At 40.2% G+C, this 26,309-nt stretch overlaps 1 protein-coding gene across 1 annotated transcript in view; it reads right to left on the reverse strand.

Moving 5' to 3' along the window:
- ARHGAP15 (Rho GTPase activating protein 15) overlaps positions 1-26,309 on the reverse strand; it is a 676,830-nt gene that overhangs the window by 336,754 nt on the left and 313,767 nt on the right. The gene's annotated exons all lie outside the window — the stretch shown is intronic.

The raw sequence follows: 26,309 nt of genomic DNA on the forward strand, positions 1-26,309 counted from the left end.
TTCAGTTTCCAGGCTAGTAAGTTCAAACAGTGATAAAATATAAGTACTAATCAGGGCATTTGCATTTTTGGTGCATTTTATATAATGGAAAGGAGATCTTTTACTGCTAAAACAACCACAAGCAAAAATGAGTTTTAAAGGTTTCTTTGTCCAAACATTTTACTGCATTAATCATACATAATCATTGATTTATTAATTCATTTTGGGAAGCTAGATCAGAACTATATGAATGCAATTTCTTCAAAACATACTGTCAGAGAGATACAGTTCACTTCCTTCCTACTGTCTTCCCACTGATCTTTTGCGTTACTAGACAGTCTGGAGAAGTCTGCTACTGCTCTCTACAGTTTAAAAGCATCCACTTCTTAATTACAGTCAGTAATTGACTGTTCTGTTCCATCCCAGTCACTCACAGGAAAGCAGTTTCAAAGTCTTTGAGTGGCAAAACCCACTTAATTCAGGTTCTCCATCTACTTTTTTACATTACCTCTTTAAGTTTTCTGATAAATGATTTTCTTAATCATATTAGAACTTTGAACAATTAATTTTTCAACACTCTTTGGGGGGGAAAAGACATCAGTAGAGAATGTTAGTTTTGATTGCACCTTTTGATTGAACAACCCCTGATGACAATCAAAGTGATGTAGAACTAATAACAGACATAAACTATTTGATATTAAGCCATACTAATGTATTCTTTTAATAACATGTTTTGCTTAAGTGACAGATCCTGGGGTAAAGAGGATAAAGACTTTACAGGAAATATAATAAGTTTAGGCAAGAGCTACTGGTTTCCATTTTCTTAGGAGCCTTTAGACAAATATCCCTTGAAACCCTTTTTCTCCACCAAGTCCAATTTGTAAGGGATATATCTTGGCACCAAAGCAATCTTAATGAAATATGCTAATTGTAATAATAGCTATCTTTAAATACCTGTCTGGGGAAATTTGCCCCAAACATTTTCACACTAAAAGAATGATCCATCTGAATTCTTGCTCATAACAAATGTATGCTTAGGAAATTATACAAGCATGTCCACTGGACAAATGTCTAACAAACACATTCCTTATGTCTTTTTGGTATTAATTCAATAATAGTTTTCCCTTGTGCTAAGAACCTTGGTCTGTGTCCTGGCGTGGTTCCTCAGAAGATGGAGGAGGGATAACCCACCTCCAAACTGCACTGAGAAGACAGGAGAAAGAAATAGGTTTCTAGGCTTTCATTAACAAATGTAATATTATTGTATTAATTGAATATGCCTTAAAGGAGTTTTAACAAGTAACATTTATATTTATTGAATATTGTCAATTAACTGTCAACCTTGCCAATATGGTGCTGGCAATTAGTCTTTCCTATGTTAGATTTTCTTTTCCTCACCTGAGGATACTCTTATATTTATTTTAGTGACAGAGGAAGAGAGAGGGGGAGAGAGAGAGAAACATGGATGCGAGACATTGATCAGTTGTCTCCTGTACACTCCCAGATTGGGGACTGAACCTGCAACCTGGGTATGTGCCCTGACTGGGAATCGAACCCATGACCCTCCAACCAAGTGAGCCACCCAGCCATGTTAGATTTTAATTTAAATAAGAAAGTAATATGTAAAACGGTATTTATGCTATTAAAATTTTAATACTTTGATTTAGCAGAATAGAAAAAATCTTTTCTAGAATTTCACATTTTTTTCTGACTATAAGAATAATTGAATTTATTGTTTAGAATTGGAAAAATAAAAAATTAAAAAGCAAATTAAACCTATTTATAGGTTCATAAAGTTAACACTGTAGACATTTTAATTTAGTTATTTGAAATATTTTATAAATAATAATCAAATAAATTCAATAATGATCAATGGACAACTGTATACTATATATAGATATCAGTAAAACATATTTGGTGGTTAAATATTGTTGGCTATTCTGTTCCAGTTGGCCTCAAATGCATATTGAGACACTATCAGAGATGCAAGAGATAATGAGCAATATGTGTTCCCCTCTTTCATAGTAGCGTTCTTCCTACTGTAGAATCAATCCCACAAATAATTATTTGTTTAGGAGACTGTGGAGACGTGTTTCTGACCAAACATTGTCCAAACTATCAAGGAGAACTAATTAACATCCACAAAATGTAAGGCATATTGCTAGAAGCTAGGGACACACAGCCCCCACCCTCAAGAGCTCACAATCTGTTTGGGTAAATAGGGCATACGTATACATAACAAAAGATAAACAACAACAGAAAATGGCCTATATAAAAGTCCCAATGTGAGTGGCACAGACAAGACTCACGTCAAGATTTCAGAGGATGGAGTAATTACTGAAGACACATTTACATCATGGAATTATGCATAAACTGTTGGTCATGATATGTTATTTGTTAAAGGTTGATTGTATCGGAACTTTCGTATATTAAGAATATGAGCACTGCCACTTGGTATGCAAAGTGATATCAGCTTTAATGATCTCAAAGCACATAATAAACATCCTTCAAATGCAGCTTCCTTCCACTATCATAAAGTAATTTTGCAAATGAAGAAAATGAAGCAAATGAGAATGCCATTCTATCAAATTGGCATCATTTTAAATGATAGAATTAAGAGATTACAAAGATCTTGATTTCTAGTTCACTAGTCCTCATCAAACAGTCATATACACTCAAGGACTCTCTGCATATGGAGAAAGGACCATGAGAATTTCAGCCTAGTTGTGAAATTTGGAATACAAACCTCAGAAAAAAGTTGCTTGTTTCTTTATTGTTATACCAAAAAACAGCACACTTTTAAAAGATTCCCCAACAGCCTTACTCAGGTTTATTTTTTCCCTTTCATTTCTCTCAAAAATTACCACTATGCTGCAATGAAAAAGTTGTATCTAAAAGTGAATTGGAGCATCCCCAAAACTCCTTAAGAATTTAGTAGGAAGGACTAAAACAATCTCACATTTGAACTAAATAACTTTCAAATTGTGCTTAGGGTCAATCTTTGACTATAAACCCAAGGAGAGTTTATTCCACCTTAATGAAGCTAAAACTATATATAGGAAATGTGTAATAAAATATGCCAGGTATTGAAAGAACCCTAAAAAATGTTAAATGATGCAGCTACAGTGATTTTACAAATAAGTGGATTACTAATTTAAAAGGAATAGAATTTAATTACTATTATTTTTGGAGACACTTTGGACTTCATAATGAAATCATTACATTTGAATTAGCGAATATAAAAAGTAATATCAAAATATACTAAGTATATTAAAAGTGACTATAAATTATTTTTGTTATTAATTTTGGCCATATCTTTATTAAATCTAACAGCAAGAAATAGAGATATATATTTTGGCTACAAAATAGTGAGATATAAAGATATAACTTTGAAACAATAATAAATTTTTAAAAACCTTCATATTCACATATTTTTTCATCTTGCATCACACTCCACATTTGATATAGCTGATCAAATGAAGGTTGTCATGGTTATACTATAATACTTAAATTACTTGGTCTCAAAGGTGTTTATGATCACCAAAGAAATTACATTATCAAGCAGCATGTCTGTCTCAAATTACAGTCAGGTCTGAGTAACTCCCAACATTTTTATTAACATGTCGAGCAAAGTTAACATAAAACTAAGGGTAAAATATCAGTTAGAAGTAAAAGGTCTTCAATTTGTCTTTCCAAAAATGTTACTTGTTAAAACATTTTGTGAGAAAGTATCTGCCTTGTGTTCCCAATGTTGCTAGATGTTAAGTAAATATATGCTGATTATAAAAAAATAAGTTGCTTTGGCAACTCTCTTATTAAAATGCATTTGCAACCCCCATCTGTCATGAAAGTTTTGAAAAGTTTGTTTACTTTGGCCAGCAGCCTTATCCAGGGTTACCCTAGCAAACAATGATAGCAGTCTTCAGAAGTTGTGTGAGGAACAAGCCACCAGGGATCCATTTTTGTTTTAATTGGCACACACACACACTTCTCTGGCCTGTCAAGAAGAACAAGCTAATGTGCATGGAGGGTCTTATATTCTCAGCTTTGGGGAGCAGTAAAGCTCCCTTTACTTAAGTAATTTAAATGATAGACTGCAAAAACTTTGCAAGTCAGAAAAATGTTTTATACTTTCTCAGGGAATATTTGTTTTAAGCAATGGAAAATGTTCTACATATCTAAAGATGTTGAACCTTATGTTATAATTACACTGTTTCTTCCGACTCTGTGAAACGTTCTTAAATCCACACGCTACTAAATGAGCCTGAGCAAAAACGGATCCTGCATTTCCACAGTTCCCCTTGTGTTAACAAATGTGCGTTCATTAGTTTCCAGATGTTTATTGGATATGTTTTCAATACGTTTGGAGTTGATTGATTTGCATGTACATGTATCAAAACCCTCAGTGGTGTCATCATATCAAAATAACCTGCCCATGTAAGCAATTTCTTATTTAATGGAAAGTAAACAAATGTTGGGCTACATACACGACAGATCTCAAGTGCATTCTGAAATCTAAGGTTTAAGGCCAACCTTTTAAGAAACAGTGTTTTTTAATTGAAATTGAGCTGTATCTTTGACACCCAAGAAATTTGGTTCATGAATTCTTACAACACAGATTTGTTCTGCATAATAAAATCGGCCCTGTAGTGAACATTCACACCCCATATCACTTGTCCACTCTACCTTTCTGTTTATTAACAAAATACCCAACCCAAAAATCATTTCAAACAAAAACTCATGTTTATTCTTTCATCTGTGGTAAAATATCTGAAGCACTGAGAAACAGTCTTCTCAATATTCATGAAAGAATACTATCCAAGTAATTAGTAGATAGTTTAGCAGTTCCCACAGTTTTGCAGTCAGCTACACCAAAACTTTTGCCTGTGGTGCTCATATGAAAAACGACTGAAAAAGTGACTAATCGAAGCAGTTGGTGTATAAAGATACCAGCTTAGAGTTTTATTGCTGTTAATGTTAATTTTTAAACTTGGGGGGAGTAGTTGCCTCTAGATAAACTAATCATACTGAGAGCTGTGTTCACTGGTATCTAGCACTCAATCAGTAACTGCCAAACACAGAACAGCTTCTAGCCTGAGCTATGTTCACTGCAATATTACTCAGCTAGTTCCATGGCATTTGGGAATCTGCTGCCCTCGCTACTTTTAAAGAAGAATGATTTTTATTACTTCTGTCATTTATTTAATGGACAACTTAAAATTTTTAACAAATACAAAAGTATAACATAAGCACACAATTTCTTTCCCCAAGGTATACTGGGTTGTTGTATATCCTCCTATATTTTTTTTCACTAATTGATACACATTATTTATGTCTTTATACTTTAATGGTAATGTGTGTACTGTTATAAAAATGCTTTTATTAATTTTGCTACCTATGTACTGTCATCATTTCCCACATGGATTTAAAAATAATATATTTTAGTCCCCTCACTTTCTTATCTATGTTTTCCTTTCTCTGAAATTTGGGTCTGGACATCCTATTCCTCTGCTTGCTATCATTCTAAGATTCCCCACAGCTATTATTCTGCAATGAGAACTGTTTAACTTCAGCCTGCCAGACCCGTGTGCTCTGCCACCTACCTGCTGGGTAGCACCCGCTCCACATTTCCGTCGGCATCTCTGCAATGCAGCCATCTACTACTTATTTCTTCCTTACAGCAGGTTGCTTCCCTTGCCCAGAACCCTCTGACTTCCTCTAGCTTATTGTTAAAATCCATGTGAATGTGACCTTTACAGAACAGGGTTATTTGAAATAGATGTTCTCTTAAGTGCTCCCACGATAGCCTTCATCATAGGACACAGGGTCTATACTGCAGTGCTTCTCTGTTTCCCCCTCTGCACTATAATCACTCTAAAGCCAAGGGCAATTTTGTTTACCCACTGAGTGGCTGCACAACCCACACCTAAGGGGCACTAGTAATTAGTAAATAAGCCTTATCTATTTTATACATTCTAGTGAACGCATTATATCCTATTGTTTGATATGCCACAGAATACTTAACTCATCCTCCATTGTAATAAAATTTTGCAATACTTCACGTGATCTCACTCATTTGTGGAATATAATGAACAACATAAACTGATGAACAAAAACAGATCCAGAGACAGAGAAGCATTGATCAGACTGTCAAACCTCAGAGGGAAGTTAGGGGAGGGTGGGGTTAAGAGGGTGAGATCAACCAAAGGACTTGTATGCATGCATATAAGCATAACCAATGGACACAGACACTAGGGGGGGCGAGGGCATGAGTGGGGGGGAAGGATGGGGGAATAAGGACACATATGTAATACCTTAATCCAGCGGTTCTCAACCTGTGGGTTGCGAACAATGAAAATACATCCTGCATATCATATATCTACATTATGATTCATAACAGTAGCAATATTACAGTTATGAAGTAGCAACAAAAATAATTTTATGGTTGGGGGTCACCACAATATGAGGAACTGTATTAAAGAGTCACGGCATTAGGAAGGTTGAGAACCACTGCAATCAATAAAGAAAAAAATTAAAGTAAATAAACAAATAAATAAATAAAATTTTGCAATACTATTGTGTTCTTTCAAGCAATGTAAGTAGTATATAACTACTGGTAACACTTCTATCAGAGTTAAGAAGGCAATCCCTTTTGAAGATGAAGAACTGCAGTCTGAGACTGTATTTTCCCATACGTCAGTAAGTTCTAGATTCAAACAATAGAGTGGGTCTATATTTCAACACATAAAGCTGGGATAGAAGGTTCTTGATTATATTCCAAAGCCACCATGTATTTTGCAGGGGTGATCTTTGGTAGATCATCCAAGAATTTGACCTTACATGTGGACCTTTCTAAGTGAGAGTTGATAACATAGAAAATTGGAAACAAACTTAAGATTATCAAGAGTTAACCCTTAGGTTAATGAATAAAGTCTTCAGATAATCTCAGTAAGGTGCTCATTGCTGGTCCCTCAATGTTGTAGTCATTAATTTCATGAAAGCACCATTAACATTATTAAAGAAGCAAGCTGTGGAGGACAGGTGGCACTAGTTATATTTCCAATATTTTTATTTAGAATGAATTTAAGATGCAGAGACTTAAGTAGAAACAGGTACTGTTGCCATTAGTTAATTACTCACCGACGTGTCCTATTAATAAGTGCTGGGACTGCACAACAAGAATAAAAGATGTTGCAGCATGTAAGTATCTCTGTGCTATTATAACATATTTGGCTATGATTATGAGTGTTTATAAAACATTCAAGAATTGTTCCATGTCTACTTACATTAATGAGAACACCTGTTAACTTTAGTGCTATACAGACTTATTTGCATGAGATTCAGGCTTTTGCATACTGTACATCACTTTTTGAAACAATTAGATGCTTATAGAGAAATATAGCTAAGTTAAAAACAGCAGCTTGAATGCCTTCCGGCTCAAGACAATTCAACTCCAGGTTTCAGTGAAAAACAGAAATCTGCTGAATTACAATACTGCTAGTTAGAACTGAATGTAGGTGTACTTTATATGTTTTACATTTGGAGAGCAGAAGATACACATAAAAATCTGTGCTTTAATCTTCAGGTGAAATTACAGCCAACTGAGTTTTCAGACAAGGATGCCAAGCAGTGAGAGATGGCAATGCCGCCACAATGTAGATTCTCCGTTATTTCGGGGAGCCTCTTATCCAAAGATGGTCTCTTTACCAGTTTCAGAAAGCTGCATGATTCTGCAGACGAATGCCCACCTTGTGTTGTTTACAGCCCTTCACCACAGAGCCCTTTCAATGAGATGACAGAGCTGAAAGGCCACAAGGAGCTGAGGAACCCCCTGAATCCGTCACTTCTGGGCTGCTGGTCACAGCACAACCCAAGCCTTCCAACTTAGCAAAAGTACCATAATTCCCTATCAGATGCCAGTGAGTCTGCTTTATTCATTACTCAGAGGAAATAATAGGTCCCACACTATTGGCACGTCTGTCTGCCACTCCCCATAGGATGTGAAAGTGTCTGCGATTTAAATATTTTCAGTTATTGAAAGGGAGAACTTGCACAAATCTGTGGATTCACAGCCTCTATTATCATCATATTTAAGAGGTGCAATATTTACATCAAAATGACTCAGTTGGTGATGTATGCTAAAGATAAATATGTATTTATGATCTGGAGGAGAAGTGTGATTTATAACTACTTTGTCAGACATAAACAGAGTGCCTCTGTGCTGCTCTAGTAAACACAAACTAGATGAACTATTTGCACAGGATTAATGCCACTTTGACCTGGAAAATGAGGGGACTAAGAATTGCCCTTGGAGAAAGTGTGGACTGCAAGAAAGAATGGTATCTTAGCCCTAGCCAGTTTGGCTCAGTGGATAGAGTGTCAGCCTTCAGACTGAAGGGTCCCAAGTTCAATTCTGGTCAAGGGCACATGCCCAGATTGTGGGCTCAATTCCCAGTGGGGGGTGTGCAGGAGGCAGCTGATCAATGATTCTCTCTAATTGATGTTTCTCTCTCTCTCTCTCTCCCTCTCCTTTCCTCTCTGAAATCAATAAAAATATATTTTTTAAAAAAGAATGGTATCTTATTTCCTTCTCTGATGCCTCAGTATATAGTCTGGAAAGAAGTAAAGTTCATACTATAGTCAAACCTTACTTTTGGTTTCTGAAAATTTTGAAATTGTATTTAACCAATAGCTTGACAATCTAGATTTTGTCCTCTATAAAACAGCATTATCATTCATTGAGGATGATAGACTAAGCTTATGTGTATTTAGGAAGTTCATGAGTGAGAAAACATTTCTCTTTTCCCATGAACTATAGGTTTAAATAAATTGAAAGTGTTGAAATTTTTCTGGAAAAACTTTCAAAAACAATAATTTTGCATATTTGGGAAAATTCCTTACCATGTATTGAAAAGGGTTATCTTTTATACAAACATGAAAAAGTATCTAGCATTTCTAAATTATAATTTAGTAACATATTAGGTATATATATATATAATAAACATACACATAATACAGTAATATATATTATTATATAAACACTAGAGGCCCGGTGCACAAAAATTTGGGGGGAAGGGGGGTCCCTCAGCTTGGCCTGTGCCCTCTCGCAGTCTGGGACCCCTCGGGAGATAACGCCCCGCTGGCTTAGGCCTGCTCCCGGGTGGCAGAGGGCAGGCCCAATCCCTAGGTGCAGCCCCTGGTTGGGCTCGGAGCAGGGTCGATTGGGGAGTTGGGGCGCCACCCCCTGTCATGCACAGAGCAGAGCAGATTGGGAGGTTGTGATGCCAGCCTCAGTCACTCTCAGGGTAGGGCTGATTGGTCTGTGCCCTCTCGCAGTCTGGGACCCCTCGGGAGATAATGCCCTGCTGGCTTAGGCCGGCTCCTGGGTGGCAGAGGGCAGGCCCAATCCCTAGGTGCAGCCCCTGGTTGGGCTCAGAGCAGGGCTGATTGGGGAGTTGGGGCGCCACCCCCTGTCATGCACAGAGCAGGGTGGATTGGGAGGTTGCGATGCCACCCTCAGTCACGCTCAGGGTAGGGCTGATTGGGGGGTTGCGGCGCCACCCCCTGTCACGCACAGAGCAGGGCCCATCAGGGGGGTTGGGACTCCTTACCCTGTCACGCACAGAGCAGGGTCGATCAGGGGGTTGGGGAGCTCAACCCGTCACGCACAGAGTAGGGCCCATCAGGGGGTTGAGAGGTCCCCCCTGTCACTCAAAGAGTAGGGCCGATAGGGGAATTGGGGCACCACCCCCTGTCACACACAGAGCAGGGTGGATCAGAGGGTTGGGGTGCCGCCCTCTATCACCCACAGAGCAGGGCCGATCAGGGGGTTGGGGCGCCACCACTGTCACACTCAGGGCAGGGCCGATGGGGAGGTTATGGCCCTACACCATCACACACAGAGCAGGGCCCATGGGGGGGGGGGGGTTGGGACACCACACCCTGTCACACACAGAGCTGCAGGGCGATCAGGGGGTTTGGGTGCTGCCCCCTGTCACACTGATCCTGGTGCTGGGAGGCCTTGCGGCTCCGCTGATCCCAGTGCTGGGAGGCATATTACCCTTTTACTATATAGGATAGAGGCCTGGTGCATGGGTGGGGCTGGCTGGTTTGCCCTGAAGGGTGTCCTGGATCAGGGTGGGGGTCCCCACTGGGGTGCCTGGCCAGCCTGGGTGAGGGGATGATGGCTGTTTGCAGCTCCTCACACACCCTTCAGGGTGGGGGTCCCCACTGGGGTGCCTGGCCAGTCTGGGTGAGGGGCTGAGGGCTGAAGCTCCCAGCTGCTCCTTTTTTTCTTTTTTCTTTTATTCTGGGCCAGCTTTAGCTCTGGCTCCAGCTCTGAGGCCTCTGCTGCTGAAAGCAGGTATCTGGTTTGTTTGGGTTCTATAATCGAAACAATGTATAACTCCAGCTCTGAGATCCCAGCTGGCTGAAAGCAGGTTTCTGGGGTTTTGTTTAGCTTCTGTATTTGTTATAATGTTTCAAACTGCAGGCTCAGAGACCGGCAAGGCAGGCGGGGAACGTTGGTTTCCTCTGTCACTGAAGCAAGCAAGCCTCATGTTAGTTTCAAGCTGCCTGGCTGCCGGCCGCCATCTTGGCTGGCAGTTAATTTGCATATTGCCCTGATTAGCCAATGGGAAGGGTAGCAGTCATATGCTAATTGCCATGTTTCTCTTTTATTAGATAGGATTATAATATATAACTTAATGGAATTCAAAAAATACTTATCCTATATAATAAAAGGTTAATATGTAAATAGACCGAACGGCAGAACAACTGGAACAACTGAACAACCAAGCAGTGAGAGATGGCAGGGGGAGTGTGTGGAACATGGTGGGTTCTGGCCACGGCAGGAAGGTGAAGCAGGTGAGCAGGGCGCCAGACCAAGGTGGGGCACCAGTCGCCATCATTGGGGCAAGCCTCTGGTGGTTACTGAAAATGCTTTGCTCACACATGTCGTGGTCCTGCCCGGTGCTTGCACCTGCTGCTGGCGTCGGCCCTACTTGCATCCACTGCTGGCACCAGAGTCACCACTCACACCACTGCCAGCACCTGGTGCCGGCCCAGATCTCTCGGTGCCATCAGCGGGTGCGAGCAGGGCTGCCAGTCCCAATCACCCCTCCGGGCTTCTCTATCTCCCCCTGCTCCTGAGGGGAGATCAGGGCCAGCAGCCACCTCTCACACCCATTGCCAGCGCCGGCCCTGCTCTCACCTGCAGCCAGTGCTGGAGCTGTTGCTTGAACCCACTGCCGGTGCCCGGTGTTGGTCCCATTCGCTCGGGCCACCAGTGGGTGCAAGAGGCCAGCCCCAATTGCTTCATGCCTTCAGCAGGTGTGAACGGGGCCGGTGCTACCGTCAGTGCGTGGGAGCGGTGGCAATGGGAGCGGGGCTGTGGACAGACAGGTAACCAGGGGCTGCAGTGGGAGGAGCCAGGCTGGGGTGTGGAGGATGGGCCAAGACCCGTCCCTGTGCCTACCACAGCCTTGCAGCCCACAGTTCCTTTCAAGTTGCACGAATTCGTGCACTGGGCCCCTAGTGATTATATAATAAATAATAACATCAATTAATTGAGCAGCAGGCCTCACCAATCTAGTAATGGAGACATATAACATCTAGAATGACACACCCATCACACGATGCTAAATGTATGAAGAATCGCCTTAACACTCCTTACTCTCCCTCCCCACAAAATAATATTTTAGTTAGAAGTAGTAAAAAAGCTAACTTTAAAAAATGTATATTGGCTGCATTATCAGTAGGGCAACTATATAATTTATTGCCTACATGTAAATGTAACAATTTTGAAGGCAAAAGAGGTACAAACTATTAATAACTGCACCAGGACAACAGGTCTACTCTGTGTATATTGGTACATATGGATCACTATTCATCACATACAACACTACAGAGCCATTCAGCAACCGCTGATCTTCAGGTGCTCAGTGAACACCCCCTGGAGTCTAATTCTAGGAACTATGAGGTATTCCAAAAAAGTTAGCAGTAACCTTTGTTTTTAGAAAGCTTAAAATCTACTGTGAAAATACAAAACCAAGATGGAAAAACAATTAGAAAACAATAATTAATTGTGATTCAAGATGGACATACATACTAATTTTTTAGGAACAAACCAAAGTTTCTCTAAGGGCAAATTGGAGTCCTCAAGGAAGAATGTTAGAGAAGGTTCGTACAAGGACAGATGGGTTTAGTGCAGGGGTGGGCCAACTTTTTGACTCGAGGGCCACAATGGGTTCTTAAACTGGACCGGAGGGCCGGAACAAAAGCATGGATGGAGTGTTTGTGTGAACTAATATAAATTCAAAGTAAACATCATTACATAAAGGGTACGGTCTTTTTTTTTTTTTTTAGTTTTATTCATTTCAAACGGGCCTGCGGCCATAGTTTGCCCACGGCTGATTTAGTGGGAGAAAAGGAGGGAAAGAGAATCACACAGTTGATGAGCAACTTGTACAAAGACTGGCAAGCACGAAAGGCTATGACTTCTCTATAGGACATGAAGAGGCCGTTCCTAAGTCCTCTTCTGGGCTCTTCTCCCTGTGCTCACCCTATAAATGGAGGTGGCATCAGCATTCTCTTGTAAGTCATGATTCTTCTCATGCAAGGACACACTCCTGAAGCACATCGCCCACACCACTGTTTTATTTTTTTTTAATCAGAGTTATAAACTGACAAATCTTTATTTTATGTTTCCAGTTCAGACATCTCTTTTGGTATCTTTTCCAACCCAAAATGCCATCATTCCTGTCAGATCTCCCTACTGCCAGTTTGTATTACAATCCATTCTCCGCAACCACTTATTAGTGAATTCCTAATTTGACTGATATCAGAGTCATCATTGGAGATCTTTATATATACAGATTCTCATGCTCACAGGGACCTAAAGAATCAGACCTTTGGCATCGGACCTAGGGAATCTGTTTGTTTACAGAGTTCCACACTGGGTTGGGCTTGGCGACTCTAAATTATACACAAATGTTTAATCCAAACGCATATCTGTCTCCTGTAGTTCAAAAGCCAGTGACTGGATGATTATTATCCTCAAGATAAAATCTAAATTCCTTATATGAATTACTTCATGATTACTCTTTCTGTCTCTAACCTTTTCAAGTCCTCTACTTATCAACTGTATAACTCTAAACAACTTATTTAGGATCTTTGTATTTCAATATCCTCACCCATAATCTGAGGAAAATAATAATATATACCTTAAAGGACCATGGTTATATAAAATATAATTCAGGAAAAGAATTTAGCATAGTACCAGGCACATAGTAACTACTAAAAAATATGGTGGTTATTATTTGATTGATTGATAGTCTCCTGGGTTTTGGCAAATTCCTCTTCTTTATTCAGGTAACTACTCAGACATCATCTACTTAGAAAAGGCTCTTCTAACCTCTGAAGATCAAAAAAAAGAATTGTCCCTCCAGTAGCCTGTACTTACTCGATTATGGTGTTCATTTCACTATTGCAATTACTTAGTTACTTTTCCAACCCTGAGGACGAAGACCATGTGTCCCCAGTACTTAACTGAACACCTGGAATACCACAGGCTCTCAATAAAAGGTTAGGAAATGCATTATAGCTCAGTTGACTTACCTCTGTACTGTGGAGTTGTGGTACTCAGATAACAAAGGACCTTAAAATGTAGAAAACATGTCTGACTTGGTATGTTAGGCAAGAGGAAAAGAGCATGAGCTCCCTGAGCAGCTGTATCAGTAGGGCCATATCATAGTGTCAGAGGAGTGGAGACATTCTCTTAAAGCTGCATCTCTATTGAAACTTCCCTAATTGTCAACATGATGCTGTCTTCCACGGTTGTGCCAGGGTAGCTCTCCTGAAAGATGATATGCCAGATACACCACTGCCAGCCATCTGACGCATGGGCCTCCATTATGGTCTCCTGGAATTTCTAAAGCTCTTTCTTGTTCTCAGCCTTTTTGCATTTTTTTCCAAACAGCTCAAGCAGCTTGCTTCTCTGCCTTTGATTTTAGATGCTAGGCTTTTGAGATGCTTGGCATTTATATCAGATTTTTAACTCACTCCTAGGTAACTTGATGTGATCTTGGGCCCTGAGAGTTGAGACTGCACCTGGTTCTCACTATCCTGTCTTCATTGAAGCTCAGTTCTATAACTCTACCCTCATCTTGTTTGTTGGCTTCTGATTTCTATTCTGGTGGTTTACATAGCACACAGACCCTCTCAGCTGACGAGAGTCCCTTTTGCCAGTATCCTCTTCAGGAACTGGGGCCTGCTGAGCATCTCCCTGTCTCTCATGGCCCCCTTCTTTAACTCCATCTTCCATCAGCCTCACCCAATTAAATAACTCAACATGTGATCAAACAATAATCCATCCTTGCATTCAAGGCAGATGGTCGTATGAGTATCCGAAAAGGAGACTTTTTCATGTACTCACTGATTATCCAATTGGCCTGTGAAATATTCTTGTTATTTCTGGTTGGAACTCACCCTCTATCTCTAACAGCTTGAGCTGTTTTCTGTCATCTTAATTTTTGGCTCCGTATTCTGTCCAGCATACACACTCTTCCAATATTATCAGCTTAAACTTTTCCCTAGCACCTGTCCCAACTATAGATTTCTGCCTGATTCATCAAGATGGTCCTATAACCATTAACTGGATTATTACTGATATTAAGAAATAATCCCAATCCTCAGATTAGTGATGTCTAAAGATCTTCAATACAGTGAGTTGCTCCCACAGTTTTTGAGGTCACTATGAACTATTGTGTGATTTATCATTGTCTAGGATCCTAAGGAGTCAGACACTAGCGAGAACTTTCCCCATCATTAGAACCACTATCTGGCTTGTAATTTGCTACTCTTGATGAATGGCTGTGGCATTGGATCCACATCTCACAAAGTTTCACCCAAAAAGTTTTCTAAAAATGTTTGAGATTTAATTATATTATGTTTATATGTAGCTGGTGAATTTAAGATGAGGGAGGCATTATGAGAAGAATTTTTTCCAAAGTTAAAGAAGCCACTGTCCAGAAGTACTCAGAAGGTACAGTCCTGTGATGGATTCAAACTCTTTTGGCCATGATCCCTGGCATGAGATATATTTTTACACTGATAAATAATACCTCTTTCTTTTTATCAGAAACACACACACAATTCCCCCCCCTCTCTTTTTCTCTGTCTCTCTTATCTATCTACTATCATCATCTATATATATATATATATATATATATATATATATATATATATATATCCTATATATATGTAAAAGCCTAAGCAACCAAACGACCAAACAACTGGTCAACTGATCGCTATGATGCACACTGACCACGAGGGGACAGACATTTTTGACAATTAGGCCTGAGTGGTCAATATACTTGTATGAGGGATTCTTCTCCAATAAGTAATTTCCTGCCATTTTAAAGTGGAACTAGGCTGTGGTCCTTTGGAATTTGGCTTAGACTCTGGGTTTTGTAAATATATCTTTGAGCAAGGTTTCCGTTATAAAAGAAGAGGCAAAGACTTGGGGAGCAATGTGCTGTTTGGAACACATCTGAGGTGCCTCACCATGACCTAAAGAGGAAAACCAAAGAAGTTAAAAGCCTGGCAAACTATCAGAGGCAGAGATGGCAACTATTTGTTTTTAAGTCCCCTGTATTGAAACAATGAGTCCACTCCACATTGCATCCTGCAGCTCCATGATAGAAGGCCTGGGAGTAGTTATTAGCATGTGATGAGGGAGGGAAAACTAAACAATTTAATAGAGCTATGGCCTCTCCTTCTCAAGTTCCCATTAATGCAAATACAGCACATGTGGTTTACGTCCCAAGAGCCTTGTAGGACACAAATCACAGATGTGGAATAAACATTATCAGAGAATATGACTCCATGGCCTCCTTGCCATCAACAGATACCCTAGGATCCCATGATGTCAGGCAGATACCTGATATGCTATCATGAGGAAAATCACAGAAAGTCCGTGCGCTCAAAGGGCCCAGGATGGTATTATTTGAAAGTAGACCCCAAAGACTTCTTGGTAAATTACAGCAGAGGCTCAGACTACCCCCAGATCTTTGGAGAACACTCGCCACTCTGATAACTAAATATAATAAAACTTATTCTTTATGTACCAAAATCGCCAGAAACTTATAGCTCAGTGTTCCTGTAATATAAACCAGACAATACAGTGGCAGAAGGTTGACAAAATAAACACTATACATTTCAGACAGCCTATAAAATTAACCCCAGCTATACTGATTTTTCTATGCCATCTCTGGCAAGACTACAAGTCAAGGCAATTGCTGCTCTGAAATCACACTCTTTTTCTTTTCTATTTTCCATTCTCTCCCCATGATATTCTTTTCCAAAATTCTCAGGCTCAGAAGAGGAGTAAATTGAGTCTCTTTTACAGAACTCATTATCATGACTCTATTCTAAAACTGCCACTACATTTGAGAAACTTGGGTAATCTCCTTATATACTAATGAGCTGCATTTCCCATAAGTGAGGCTTCAGTATCTATATACTGACCTGACCCTAACATTTATATTGGCAGTATTGTCAATTGTCCTGTAGTGTGATTCCAGGAGCGTTAAGAGCTTCGTTGGATGACAAACTAATTCCTTAAACCTGCTGTCTCAGGACAGGAATCTTAATGATCAGTTTATTCATTTAGATAAAGCTTTTTAAACAGTTAAATGAAGGGGTAATAGTTTTGTATGGTTGTTTGTTAAGATATTGGTATAATATTATTTTTCATGAAAAATATATTAAATCAAATAACTTCTGATTTTCAATATAGTATATGTATGCTTTAAAATAAAGTCAGAAATATGTAAAATGAAAATCAAAACCTAACTCTAATCACACTACTCAAATATAGTCCTCTTAATATTTAATGTATTTCCTTCCAGTTTTTTAATGCATATAATACATGTATCATATATGTGTCGAATTAAATACACAATATTGCATCTTGTTTTTATTTTTCAACTATCTTCAGGGCTCTTTCATGACATTGTTCTTTTGAGATCATTAGTTTAATGACTTCATAGTATCCTGTCATAGAGATTTATCATATTTAAGGTTTTTTTTTTAATTTTCATTATTTAGTTGTTTCCATTTTTTGTCATGACAAATGAGGCCATTTTGTATAACTAAATTTGTATTGTTGTTAACATTTCTCATTTGTTTTTCTTAGAAGAGATTTTCAGAGTAAGCATTACTATGTCAAATATTACAATTTTAGAAGGTTGCTAAATGCATTCCTAATTACTGTCTATAAAGATTGTTCTAAGTTGCATTATCTCACTAAAATTTAGATATTGGAACACTTCATTTCATAATTTCTCCTAAGTAATATAATATTGTATACTTAGCAAATTTGTAAAAAGTATTATCCTATATAATAAAGAGCTAATATGCAAATGGTTGTCACACCCTCGTGCCCTCACGCCAGGGCCGGGGGACCTGAGGCCAGGCCAGGAGACCTGAGGATGTGCTGGGGGACCTGAGGCCATGCCCCCCCCAACCCTATGGTGCTTGATAGGGGGCCTGAGGCTATGCCGCCTGCCCAGCCAGGCTTGACAGGGGACCTGATGCTGTGCCCCTCACCTAGCAGGGCTTGATGGGGGTGGGGCTGGCCAGGTCTGGGTCTCATGCAATTTTGAGGTGCACGTGGGTGGGCAGGGACTTGACTGTGGGTCCCACAGCACACCCCAGACTCTGACTGACAATAGGGAGATTTTAATTTACATTTTACTAATTTTCTTTCATCACTGACACTTCTATTATAGAGAAAGGGCAAATAGCAATATTAAAATATTTCCTCTAATTAATTCCCTATTAATGTGCACAAATTTTGTGCACAGGGCCACTAGTTTCTTTTATAATTAATCATTTATTTTCTCAGAGTTTTTTGCTAGTATCTTTAAACATTTTCTTTTCAATTATAGGATTTTAAAGATTTATTTGAAAGAGGACTTCAATAAGTTTATTAAACTTTGGTCATAATTGCTGTACATATTTTCCCCAATTTCTTTTGACTGGCCCTTTGAGTAAAATTATTTATATACAAAAATGCTTTTTTTTACTAGCAATTTTTACATTGTAAAACTTAGACATTGTTTGTTCCTTTGTGATTTCTTTCAATTAGCATTTAATTCTTAGAAATTCCTTTCCCATAAAGATATCAGATTTTGACTCATTTTTTCCAATATTTGTTATGATTTTTAAATTCTTCTTAGATTTGTTTTGTTTTATGGGTATATGAGAATACATTGCTTTAAAATTATTTCTAAATAATGTGCTTTCTAGCACCATTTATTAGTTAATCTTTCCCTTCCCTACTGGCTTATGGTTCTCTATTAAGTAGAGGCCATGCTCCTTTTTTTTTTTTTGTGGTTTCTCTATGCAGTTTGAGATTTTTTTCTTGATTTATGCTATTTCAAACTTTTCACAATTATTATTTCAGATTGTCCCTGTATATCATAGGGCATGTCCCCTTTGTCATTCCTTTTGTGATTTTGCAGGAACTATTATTTGACTCTAAACCTTGCAAATAAATTTAAATGTTTTTCTCTTTCCCCAGAATTTTGCATTAGATTTTGATAGGATTGTATATTACTTTGGAATAAATAACATTTGGTAATAGTAAGAATTCCCCTTCAGAAACAAAGTGTGTCCTCATACTTCACGGTTTTGTTTATATCTCTTAGTAGATTTTTTACAGTTTTACTCATCTAGATACTCATAGCCCTACATATTTGAAACACAATTTTGATAGAGGAATGCAGAGGGACTTTAGGGTAACGAGCACGTTAGAGCAAAGGAGAAATTATGACTCCAAAGAAAGAAAAGGCTCAGAGGGGCAAATGGAAGCCTTTTTCTACTGCAGCATTAGCACAAGACCAGCCCTCTCTGTGCTGAATACCCCAATAAGCCCACTATCACTCACTCCCTGTTCTCATCATCTGGCCATGGCAAGCATTTCCCACAGGACAGTCTCTCTAAATTAACAGGTGCTACAGAATAATATAATACATAGCTATGCTCACGTTCTTATATTAATAAATAGAATTATTGCCTGGCTGGAATGGCTCATTTGGTTGAGTGTCATCCTGTGCCCCAAAAGTTTGCCAGTTCCAGGCCCAGTCAGGGCACCTACGGAAGGCAAGGCAACCAATTGAAGTTTCTCCCTCACATCAATGTCTCTCTCTCTCTCTCTCTCTCTCTCTCTCCTCCTACTCTCTAAGCATATCCTCATATGAGGATTAAAAAATAAAATTATTAATCCCCAAACTGTACCATTTCCATTGGACTTGTTCTTAATATCATGGCAGGTAAACCCCTTCCCTCACCAGAAGCTTCGAAAAATTTTGGATCCAGGCCTTTACCTTAATCCAAACTCTCCCAAATTACAGTAAACTCTCCATGCAAAGCCTTTGTAGCAGTTATATAATATTTCATCATTTGGATATATTACATCCCATTTTAAAATTTTTGGAGTGTGTATTTAATTAATTTTGTATCTTGATAATGCTTAACAAAATGAGAGCCTATAACTTTTGTACAGAATGTAGAACTTAAAAGAGACAGTGTCATTCCAGTTTAAAAATGTGGGCTCTACAGGTAACACTTTATGGTCAGATACAGGTCTGCCTTTCATAAGCTCGATTTCTGCACATTTTGCTTGACCACACTGCACTTTAGTCTCACCTATAAAATGGGAATAAAGAGATTAGCTGCCTTATAGGACTGTGGTGATAATTAAATGCAATTCATGAAAGTTCTGTGACAAAGTACCTGGCTAAGTATTAACCATTATTATAATTGCCATGTTAAATATAAACATGTAAAGAACAAAGTATCTCTGTAACCACCTCTCCCTTCCCTTCCCCAAATGCTCCTAGCTTATTTAGGAAAGAAGATAAATGCACTTCAGATAAATGGGGAGTGGGAAGGGAAAAGTTAGAGTGCCATTTATATATATGCACAAGCACATGTGGGGTACCTTACAATCCATATGTGTGATCATGAGGGGCTGATACATTATGAAATGGAATTAGAGAATATGGTAGAATTAATTATCAGAACCCTGTTGGCTGCAGGAATTAATCCTGTGTTGTATTTCATAAAGAGACCTAACTAAAGACTGTGGGTCTGGTTCCAGGCTCTATTCCTTCTGCTATTCAGGCACTACCATTTACCCTAAGTTAAAAAAAAAAAAAAAAGGTGATATCACAACAGCAACTTCAAACAAGCAAACAATGCAAGAAAAACCTCAAACATGGAGATTTTGCAGAATCACAATTAGACTGAAGATGCCTACCAGGGTTCCTGAGAAGGGAATGAGTGATCCAGACCCCTGTCCATAGAGGTTAGAGCTGAGAGGACATGAGGAGGAAAAACCTTGCCTGCTGCTAGGTTTCCAGTGTGTGACACTTGGGGTGGGAGATGTGGCAGGCAGGACAGAGGGGGCAGGGGTGGTGTTTGTGACCAGGCCAAACAGCATCTCCTAGTCCCACACCCTGTACATTGCTTGGAGGGGACCCCTGTGTCCCTGTGCCGTATAGAGTGCTGACAGCTCCACCTTGAGGACAGGACAAGGAGGCTGAAGAACCTCGGAATTCAAGCAAATGGCAAAAACTCTGGTAGGTGGGGCAGTATGATGCCAACCAGAAATCAAAACAAAACAGATAAACAAACAACAGAAGCCAGGTTTGAGGAAACAACAGAAAACAGCAAACAGCAGGTCACAGGCCACACCAAACAATAAAGTGAGACCAGCAGTGACTGTCCCTAGAACATAAACTCTACGAGGGCAGGGATTTCCACCTCTTTATTCACTACTAGAGGCACAGTACATGAAATTCATGCACTGGGGGGGGAGGGGCCCTCAGCCCAGCCTGCACCCTCTCCAATCTGGGACACCTTGGGGGATGTCCGACTGCTGGTTTAGGCCAGATCCCACAGGGACATCCCTTTCACAATCCAGGACTGCTGGCTCCCAACAGCTCACCTGCCTATCTGCCTGATTGCCCCTAACCGCTTCTGCCTACCAGCCTGATCACCCCCTAAACACTCCCCTGCCAACCTGATTAATGCCTAACTGCTCCCCTGCCAGCTCAATTACCCCCAACTGTCCTCCCCTGCTGGCCCGATAGCCCCCACCTGCCCTCCCCTGCCAGCCTGGTCACCCCCAACTGCCTTCCCCTGCAGGCCAAGTTGCCCCCAACTGCCCTCCCCTGCCAGCCATCTTGTGGTAGCCATCTTGTGACCACATGGGGGTGGCCATTTTGTGTGAGGCATGACGGTCAATTTGCATATCACCTCTTTATTATATAGGATAGTGCACTCAGAACCTTGAACAGATTTGGCACATAGTAAATAGTCAATAAGCATTTACTATGAATTCTATATAATAAAAGGCTAATACGCAAATCGACCAAACAGCAGAACGACTGATTACTATGATGTGCATTGACCACCGGGGGCAGACACTCAATGCAGGAGCTGCCCCCTGGTGGTCAGTTCGCTCCCACAGGGGGAGCGCCGCTCAGCCAGAAGCTGGGCTTATGGCTGGTGAGTGCAGCGTCAGTGTCAGGAGCCTCTCCCATCTCCATGGCAGTGCTAAGGATGTCCTACTGCTGGCTTAGGCCCGCTCCTGGGGGGGGGCGGGCCTAAGCCAGCAGTCGGATATTCCCCGAGGGCTCCCAGACAGCGAGAGGGCACAGGTCAGACTGAGGGACACCCCTTCAGATTGAGTCAACTGAAATTAGAATGTGTTTGTTTTTTGGTTTTGATTTTGACTTATTCTTTCAGCTCCGTATTCCCATAATATGGGGATCCAGAAAGAAAGGATTGAGTATGACATTCTTTTAAAAAATAGTCGCTTTTTACTAGTTGATTTTTTTTACCCCAATACAATTATCTACTTCATATTTCATATCAGTAGTTGTAGGCAAGTTAACTATCCACCATAAACAATTTCTCTTCCTGGCTTTCTCCAATTCCTTAACTCTTAAATAGCATTGAAATGTTTCTTCCTGGGTCAAATTCTGCTTTCACTCCAGCCACTTCCTAGATGCCTTCAAGCCCTAACATCTTCATGGGGTACAAACAGATCACTAGGGAGTGATTCCCACATTAGTGCACCATTCTTTATAACCACTGCTTACTTTACCCAATAAACCTTTCCCAATGTACTTTATTTCATTTATTGCCTTCCAATAAATAGGCATTTAATAAAATTACTCTATTACAATAAGCCAATGTTACAACATATAGATGTACTTTTAAAAATTTTATCTTTATTGTTGAAAGTATTACATATAGTGTGTGTGTATGTATGTGTGTATATATATGTATATATATATATACACACACATATATATATCCTATCTAATAATAGATAAACATGTTAATTAACCATACCTCCGACACGCTTCCCATAGGCTAATCAGGGCGATATGCAAATTAACTGCCAACCAAGATAGCGGCCAGCAGCCAGGCAGCTGAAGCGAACAGGAGGCTTGCTTGCTCCAGTGATGGAGGAAGCCAGGTTCCCCTCCTGCTGCCGCCCAGCTCTGAGCTGCACTCTAAGCAACTATGTTGCAATTATAGAAGCTAAACAATCCCCAGAAACCTGCTTTCAGCCAGCCGGGCCTCAGAGCTGGAGTTGCAACAGTGTTTCAATTATAGAAGCTAAACAAAGCCCAGATACCTGCTTTCAGCAGCCGAGGTCTCAGAGCTGGAGCCGAGCCTCAGAGCTAAAGCTGGCTCTCAGCTCCAGTACAGCCATAAAAGGTAAATAAATCCCAGAATAAAAAAAAAAAGAAAAAAAGGAGAAGTTGGGAGCTTCAGTCGCCCGCCAGCCTGAAAACAGCCCTCAGCCCTCACCTAGACTGGCCAGGCACCCCAGTGGGGACCCCCACCCTGAAGGGGGTGTGACCAGCTGCAAGCAGCCATCATCCCTTCATCCAAGCTGGCCAGGCACCCAAGTGGGTCCCCCACCCTGATCCGGGACACCCGTCAGGGCAAACCAGCTGGCCCCCACCCATGCACCAGGCCTCTATCCTATATAGTAAAAGGGTAATATGCAAACTGACCCTAACAGCAGAAGGACTGGGAATTACTGGTCACTATGACAAACACTGACCACCAGGGGGCAACGCTCAATGCAGGAGCTGCCCTCTGGTGGTCAGGGCGCTCTTACATGGCAGGAGCTCTGCTCAGCCACAAGCCAGGTTGATGGCTGCCAGTACAGCAGTGGTGGTGGGAGCCTCTCCTGCCTCCTCAGCAGCGCTAAGGATGTCTGACTGCAGTTTAGGCCTGCTCCCCACTGGCAAGTGGACATCCCCCGAGCGCTACCATGCTTCCAGAGGGATGTCTGATTGCCATCTTAGGCCCAATCCCCTGGGGAGCGGGCCTAAGCCAGCAGGTGGTCATCCCCTGAGGGGTCCCAGACTGCGAGAGGGCACAGGCCAGGCTGAGGGCCCCCCCTCCCCCCTGAGTGCACAAATATTTGTGCACTGGGCCTCTAGTGTATATATATATATATATATATATATATATATATATATACACAAGTGTATGACAGATTCTTAAAAGTGGAAGAGCAGCAGCCCTAACTGGTTTGGCTCAGTGGATAGAGCATTGGCCTGCGGACTGAAGGGTCCCAGGTTTGATTCCGTTCAAGGGCATCTACCTTGGTTGTGGGCACATCCCCAGTAGGGGATGTGCAGGAGGCAGCTGATCGATGTTTATAACTCTCTATCCCTCTCCCTTCCACTTTGTACAAAATCAATAAAATATATATTTTAAAAAAGTGGAAGAGCAGGATCAAAGGTAATAGACACTTAATTTTAATACATTTTACCACATTCTACTCGAACATTACAATTAACAATGAATGAAAATGTGTCTTCAACATTCTTTCAAAACTGGACATTATTGACTTTTTAAATATTTCACATTCTGATGAGTGATAATGGTGCCATATTTAAGCCTGCAATTCTCTGACATAGTAAAGTTAAACTTTTTATTCTTAAACTTATTAAAATTTCAAATTAATTGTATTTTTACAATTTTTTTCTCAGCTATATATTGGCATGCTTCTTCTTTCCTTAACTGTTTGGAGGTATTCTCTCTTTATATCTGTCCTTCCTGCAAATATGTATTTCTCATCTTTTTTTTTTCTTTTCTTTATTCATGGTGCCTTTATTCAAACAGAGGTTTTTAATTGTATATGTTTATACATGGCAATCTTTTTTTCCTGAAGTATTTATTTCTACTGCTGGCATACTACTTTTTAAAGCAGGTATTGAATTTTATCAAAATTAATTTTTTTTAATTGAATGAGATGATCATATGGTTTTTCTGCTTTAGTGAGTTATAGTGAATGTACAAAGGCTGATTTTCTCATGTTGGAAATATTTACATTTTTGGGATAAGTATTGCACTAGTTTAATAAAATTTAATTGCTAATATTATATTTAGAAGTCTTATTGTCTTATTCATCATTAAGATTTTCCCACAGTTGGTTTCCTTTTGAGAACTATCCCTGTTTGATTTTGGTTTTGAGTAATGCCAATCTCATAAAATAAATTGGGAAGCTTTCCATATTTATATGGAGAAGATATTATATAATACTAGAGGCCTGGTGCACGAAATTCGTACACTTGGGGGGGGGGTCCCTCATTCCAGCCTACACCCTCTCACAGTCCAGGAATCCTCGGGGGGGGGGGGGGATGTATAATTGTCAGCTTAGGCTCACTTCCAGGGAGCGGGCCTAAGCCAGCAGTCGGACATCCTTAGCACTGCCATGGAGGCTGGAGAGGTTCCCGCCACCGCCACTGTGCTCGCCAGCTGGGAGCTCAGGTCAAGGCTTCTGGCTGAGCAGCACTTCCCCTGTGGGAGTGCACTGAACAACAGGAGGCAGCTCCTGTGTTGAGGGTCTTCCCCCTGGTGGTCAGTGCGTGTCATAGCAACCAATCATTCTGCCATTCGGTCGATTTGCATATAAGCCTTTTATTATATAGAAGGGATTGCTAGATCTTTGAAGGTTTGGTGAGAAGTGTAATATGCTAATTAGACCAGACAGCTGAATGACCTCCAGGATGTCATTCCGGATGTCTTTCCAGGTGAAGCCGTGGTGGCGGGGGCTGAGGCAGAGGTGATTAGGGATGATCAGGCAGGGAGGCAAGCGGTTAGGGGTTATCAGACAGCCAGGCTGGCAGGTGAGTGGTTAGAAGCCAGGGGTCCTGGACTGCAAGAGGGATGTCTGAGGCATCCCAAATTGCAAGAGGGTGCAGGCCAGGCTGAGGAGACCTCCCATGCATGAATTTCATGCACTGGGCCTCTAGTGTATCTATAAGAAAGTATTTGTTTTTGATGGTTTTGCAAGTGTAGATATTTTATTACTTTTAAAAGTATTATAATTTTTCTATTTCTTAAATAAACCTTGTATATTTAACTTTTAAAAATAATTCATTTCATCTAGATTTTCTGATTTATTAACCAAGTTTATGAAAATTTTCTTACAAGTCATTTTAGTCATTTTTCTTATTTCTAACATAATGTTATCATGGTCAATTTTTTTTCAAATTTATGGTTTCTTTTTGAAATCAGTTTTTAGTTTTATTGACAAGAAATCTTCTTTATCAGTGGTTTACTTTATTATTTCCTGCTTTTACCTTTATAAGGTTCTTTTTTTTTTTTAATATATTTTATTGATTTTTCACAGAGAGGAAGGGAAAGAGATAGAAAGTTAGAAACATCGATGAGAGAGAAACATCGATCAGCTGCATCCCGCACACCTCCCACTGGGGATGTGCCCGCAACCCAGGTACATGCCCTTGACCGGAATCGAACCTGGGACCTTTCAGTCCGCAGGCCGACGCTCTATCCACTGAGCCAAACCGGTTTCGGCTCCTTTATAAGGTTCTTAATTACATTTCCTTTGGGGTAATTTTGATATTTTATAACTTTTGTCTTTTAAATCTGCATTAAATTTAGTTACATTTTTATTTCTAAATACCTGTATTAAGATATAAAGATTCCTCTAAAATCTATTTTGTATTCTACCATTATTTTTTTTTTCATTAAACAAAAAGTTTCACCCTAACTGGTTTGGCTCAGTGGATGGAGCATCGGCCTGCAGACTGAAGGTTCCCAGGTTTGATTCCAGTCAGGGGCATGTACCTTGCTTGCGGGCACATCCCCAGAAGGGGTGTGCAGGAGGCAGCTGATCGATGTTTCTCTCTCATCGATGTTTCTAACTCTCTGTCCCTCTCCCTTCCTCTCTGTAAAAAATCAATGAAATATATTTTTTT

Source organism: Myotis nattereri (genome assembly GCF_964212035.1).
Source record: "Myotis nattereri genome assembly, chromosome: 7".
NCBI lineage: Eukaryota > Metazoa > Chordata > Mammalia > Chiroptera > Vespertilionidae > Myotis > Myotis nattereri.